The sequence below is a fragment of the Triticum urartu genome, chromosome 2, assembly GCF_003073215.2.
Source record: "Triticum urartu cultivar G1812 chromosome 2, Tu2.1, whole genome shotgun sequence".
Classification (NCBI taxonomy): Eukaryota; Viridiplantae; Streptophyta; class Magnoliopsida; order Poales; family Poaceae; genus Triticum; species Triticum urartu.
Window position 1 is genome coordinate 154,697,184 of NC_053023.1, and position 6,177 is coordinate 154,703,360.

Sequence of the window (6,177 nt, forward strand, 5' to 3'; positions counted from 1 at the left end):
TAAACCCAAACGCTTTGATCATCTCATTAAAGCAAATGTTCTAACTCTGAGATGCTTGCACCAGCCCATAGATTGAGCGCTGGAGCTTGCATACCTTGTCAGCATTCTTAGGATCGACAAAACCTTCCGGCTGCATCATATACAATTCTTCCTTGAGGAAACCATTAAGGAATGTCGTTTTGACGTCCATGTGCCATATCTCATAATCATAGAATGCGGTACTAACATGATTCAGACGAACTTCAGCTTTGCTACGGGCGAGAAGATCTCATCGTAGTCAACCCCTTGAACTTGTCGGTAACCCTTAGCGAGTCGAGCCTTATAGATGGTTACATTACCATCCGCACCTGTCTTCTTAAAGATCCATTCATTTTCTATGGCTTGCCGAACATCGGGCAAGTCTGTCAAAGTCCATACTTTGTTTTCATACATGGATCCTATCTCGGATTTCATGGCTTCAAGCCATTTGCTGGAATCCGGGCGCGCCATCGCTTCTTCATAGTTCGAAGGTTCACCATTGTCTAACAACATGATTTCCAGGACAGGGTTGCTGTACCACTCTGGTGCGGAACATGTCCTTGTGGACCTACGAAGTTCAGTAGCAACTTGATCCGAAGTTTCATGATCATCATCATTAAATTCCTCTCTAGTCAGTTCAGGCACCACAGAAACATCTTCCTGAGCTGCGCCACTCTCCGGTTCAAGAGGCAGTACCTCATCAAGTTCTACTTTCCTCCCACTTACTTCTTTTGAGAGAACTCTTTCTCCAGAATGGATCCATTCTTGGCAACAAAGACCTTGCCTTTGGATCTGAGGTAGAAGGTAGACCCAATAGTTTCCTTAGGGTATCTTATGAAGACACATTTTTCCGATTTGGGTTAGAGATTTTCAGGTTGAAGTTTCTTGACATAAGCATCGCATCCCCAAACTTTCAGAAACGACAGCTTAGGTTTCTTCCCAAACCATAATTCATACGGTGTCGTCTCAACGGATTTCGACGGAGCCCTATTTAAAGTGAATGCGGCAGTCTCTAAAGCATAACCCCAAAATGATAGCGGTAGATCCGTAAGATACATCATAGATCGCACCATATCCAATAGAGTGCGATTACGATGTTCGGACACACCATTACGCTGAGGTGTTCCAGGCGGCGTGAGTTGTGAAACAATTCCACATTTCCTTAAGTGCGTGCCAAATTCGTGACTCAAATATTCTCCCCCATGATCTGATCATAAGAACTTTATTTTCCTGTCATGTTGATTCTCTACCTCATTCTGAAATTCCATGAACTTTTCAAAGGTCTCAGACTTGTGTTTCGTTAAGTAGACATACCCGTATCTACTCAAGTCATCAGTGAGGGTGAGAACATAATGATAGCCACTGCGAGCCTCAACGCTCATTGGACAACACACATCAGTATGTATGATTTCCAATAGGTTGGTTGCTTGCTCCATTGTTCCAAACCGCACTCTTTCAGCATCTGTGCAACCTGCGGTGGTCAACTCCCTTCCAATGCGACATAGCCAATCGTCCACAACTATGGGCTCGGTGCTACTGGAAAACACCGGTGGTTGTAACCTTAGAAAACGGGCTAGGTTGTCCACAGGCGGCGGGTTGTTGTTGTTGTTATTGTTGTTGTTGCCCTGATTCTGAACTAGCAATTGCATCAAGGTATTCTGCTGTTGGATCAACTAGGTGAGCTCCGGTGGGAAGGCAAAATCAATGTCACGTCTCGGAGGCATCTGAGGGTTTAGATGGAAGAGATTAGAATAGAGAAGGGGGTCTAATGAGAAAACACTACCCATATGCACATGAGACAAACACAATCATTTCACTCAATCAATCAAGCAATGGCATACAAACGATCTAGAACTATCGCACAAGTGCTCAACTACTACTAAATACATGGGGGAATACTAGTGATATATGGTACTCATCTAGAAGTTTTGATTGGTGGAAGACTCCATGACGTCTGCTCCAGCTTCGTCTTCATAGTCATCATCACTAGGATCAGAATCGGTGTCGTCGATGATGATGTAGTCCTCGGGGCGTATCTCCTTGGGTTCTTCTTCCTCTATTGGCGCTGGTCCTCCCATGAATACTCCGATCTTCTTAACCAGGTCGTCATTCTTCTCCAGTAGTGTCTTGATTTCCTCCTCATACCCATCGCGTGTAAACTTGAGTTCTTCCTCCAGCTCGATGATTCTAGTCTTCGCCTTCTTCAAGTCCATCATATCCGCGCACATCTGGTTCTCCTGGCGTCGAATGTGCTGGTTTAACTCCTGAATGAAGGCTGCAATGGATCTATCCTTCCTGGTGCTGATTACTTCCCATTGCTCATCTCAGCACCCACATATTTGGTAAATAGTGTCCTTAAGTTCCCTGTTGTAAACTTCTCCAATGCTTCCAATGGTGATGTGGGCTGCCATGCTCTTGCCTAGACTCCAGGTGGGTGCTTCGAAAGAAAACTCTATGGGTTTAGAAGTTGGCGAGAACGTCCTTCCTGGAACTTGTACTTGTATCCTCCAGCGCTCCTCTTCAGGTAAAGTGGCGGTGTACGTCCCGGTGAAACTTGGTATTCCAATGTTCAGGTACCTAGTGACTTCCTTCAAGTGGCGTCCAAAAGGTGTGTCTTCATCCGGTTGGGCAAACTTGTTCTTCATCTCCGCCATCCTAAAGAGTAGAAAATGGAGAGGAGTTAGAAATGAGAAGAGAAGGGTGACCTAGGGTTTATCTTAGTGGTCGTGTCCTAGACTCAGTGTGTGCTCTGATAGCATCTTGTAGCGACCCGACCTTAGATGGTCAAGTCTCTGTGCTTCAGTGTCATCCCTGGATCGGTAATGCTGACACACACAGTACTCGAAGGATTTATAGCAGAGTAGCAATCACACACTTATTACATCAAAAGTCTCCAAAGAGAACTTATTACAAAAAATATGGCTTAAGGCCATCTAATACGATAACAGTGGAAGGCTTGGAAGATAAAGTGAGTCCATCAACTCCAACGGCATAACTGAGCTGCACAGCAACGACCTAACAAACCTTACTCCTCGCCTGAAAAGTATGCAACATAATACGTTGCAGCCCGAAATGGGTCAGCACATGGAATATGCTGGCAAAGTAACACAGTAGAGCAAGAACAGAATAATGCTATCACTACATGCATATTTGGTTGGTGGAAAGCTCTATGGTTACAGTTTTGCGAAAAGCCAATTTTTTCCTACAACAAAGGAATAGATTTTAATTTTACTATCACGGTAGTTGAAACATCATTGAGAAGGTTCCTCCAACTCAATCCCAATTAAGGTGATTAACAACCCAACAATATTAGTTAAACATGATGAGATACTTTTGATAAACCAAGTACTAGATACTCAAGAATTGTCCATAACCGGGGACACGGCTAACCATGATTAGATTGTACACTCTGCAGAGGTTTGCACACTTTTCGCCACAAGACTCGATCGCCTCCGTTGGATTTCTCGCACTACATGGTGTTTGAGAAACGGATGACCGCGACACAGTCTTTTAGAAATATTAACTCTCTACTCCGGGTAGACCATACCAAACCTACAAACCCACTACCTGATGATCTACCTCTTCAAGAGCTTCACGTTACTTACTCAACTATGCTAGAGCCCATAATAGCTTGTGGCTGCACACGGAAGTTTCTAGCATGAATCATCTCAGTTCCCTTTGAGCCTGGGTGGCGGTCCATAGGAAGATCACACGGGTACCCCGGGATTTCCAAAAAAATACAGGCAACACTGGGTACCCCAGGTGCCTCAATCCACCCAGATGTATATTTAAGTTGCCACCTTAAGTTGAACCATTAATTAACATTCTCACATCTGTCATGGATTTCACTCACCCAAACCACGTCTATGAGCATAGCATAGCAATACGTAGAAGTAACTCCCAAGGTTTGAATGTAACAGGGCAATAGGTTCTACCTCATCACTACTTCCCAACCCACAAGTTAATGACATCCTAATCATGCAATGTTTGAGGATTGGAACTAATGCATAAAAACTGGGTGATAAAGAGGTGTGATCAAAGTGTTACTTGCCTTGCTGACGATCTGCGAAACCTAGGGACTCGTAGTAGCACGCTTCGCACTCCAGGTGTTCTATCGCAAGCAAACAATAGCATATATAAGTAACAAGCAATGATGCACAAGAAAAACTCAAACAAAAAGAGGTTGACCAGAAAGTTCAAATTAAGAACTCCGGTTCGCCAAAAAGAATCAAAACAAACGGAGCAACGAAACTCAAACGGCGAAAGAAAGAAGCTTCGTTTACTAATCTGAAACTAGATCAAATTTTACAGTAGAGAAAACTTGTTTGAGTTGGTTAAGCGGAAAGAGGGTTTCGAGATGAAACTTTAGGTGCTTAAATCGCCTGATTCCGACTAACGAGCGAAAAGAAAAACAGAAACTAAGATCGGATCAAAAATCGCGATCAGAGAAAATCGCGGAATAAATCCGATAAAAGAAAACTGACGAATAGACTAATGAACAAGCATTCGTTGGCTGTTTCTAACGAGCGAAGAACCGTTCTTTAAAACGAACGTTCGGACGAACGTCCGCTAAAAGAAAAACCGAGAAAACCGGCAAATCTGAAAAAAACGGATCTAGGGTTTCTAAAAAAACCGGACGACCTTTATAAGAAAACCGGCGGCGGGGCGCGGTGGCTACCTCCGGCGAGAGGGCTCTGGCGAGGCGGGGCAGCAGCTTGCGAGGGCGGCGGCGCTTGGCGGCGGCAGCGCGAGGCTATGGCGGCTAGCGCAGCGCGGGCGGCGGGGCTAGGCGGCACGGGCGGCGGTGGCTGGTGGTGGCGTTTGGGTCGGGGTGGCGGCATATATAAAGGACGGGGCGGGGCAGCTTGGAGGAGGGGGCAAGCCGCGGCGGTGGAGAGGAGTCCGGCTCGGACTCCTAGTCCGAGTCGGCGGCGGCGGTGCTCGCGGGGAAGGCGGTGGCGGCGTGGCGCGGCGGCCTGGCGCGGCTGGGCCTTAGGCCCAGTCGGTGCGGGAACCTTTTTAAAAAAAATAATTTCGCCGACCGAAATAAAATCCTAGAAAAATAAATAAAAATCTAAAAATGCCAAAATAAATTTTCACCGTCCAAATAAAGTATTTAGAACGAGATGAACATTTTCTTGGCCCTAAAATGCAATTTTGGAAAACGTGCAATTTTTCTAATGCAACCAAAATTGCAATAAAATCCAAATAAAGCAATTATTTGATTTTAATATTTTTCCTCCAATATTTCAATTTTCTTGGAGAAGTCATATTTTCTCCTCTCATACATTTTAGTGTGAAATATTTTTGGAGAGAAAATAATTAAAACCAAAAATCCTCGTTTCAAGATTTGATAAAGATCAAATTTGAAAGCCGGGAAATCCCCAACTCTCTCCGAGGGTCCTTGAGTTGCCTAGGATTTCGAGGACCGCGAGACGAAATGCGAATAAAATATGGTATGCATGGATGACTGTGTATAACATTCCAAATTGAAAATTTGGGATGTTACAGGTTGGTTGCTTGCTCCATTGTTCCGGAGAACGGAGTCTTGGTCATTTTGCCCATAAGGCATGGTTCGCACGTGTCAAATGATTCATAATCAAGAGACTCCAGAAGTCCATCTGCATGGAGTTTCTTCATGCGCTTGACACCAATGTGACCAAGGCGGCAGTGCCACAAGTAAGTGGGACTATCATTATCAACCTTACACTTCTTGGCATTCACAATATGAATATGTGTAACATCACGTTCGAGATTAAACAAGAATAAACCATTGACCAGTGGGGCATGACCATAAAACATATCTCTCATATAAATGGAACAACCATTATTCTCGGATTTAAATGAGTAGCCATCTCGCATTAAACGAGATCCAGATACAATGTTCATGCTCAAAGCTAGTACTAAATAACAATTATTGAGGTTTAAAACTAATCCCGTAGGTAAATGTAGAGGTAGCGGGCCGACGGCGATAATATCGACCTTGGAACCATTCCCGACATGCATCGTCACCTCATCCTTCGCCAGTCTCCGCTTATTCCGCAGCTCCTGTTTTGAGTTACAAATATGAGCAACCGCACCAGCATCAAATACCCAAGAGCTACGACGAGTGCTGGTACGGTACACATCAATAACATGTATATCATATATACCTTTGGT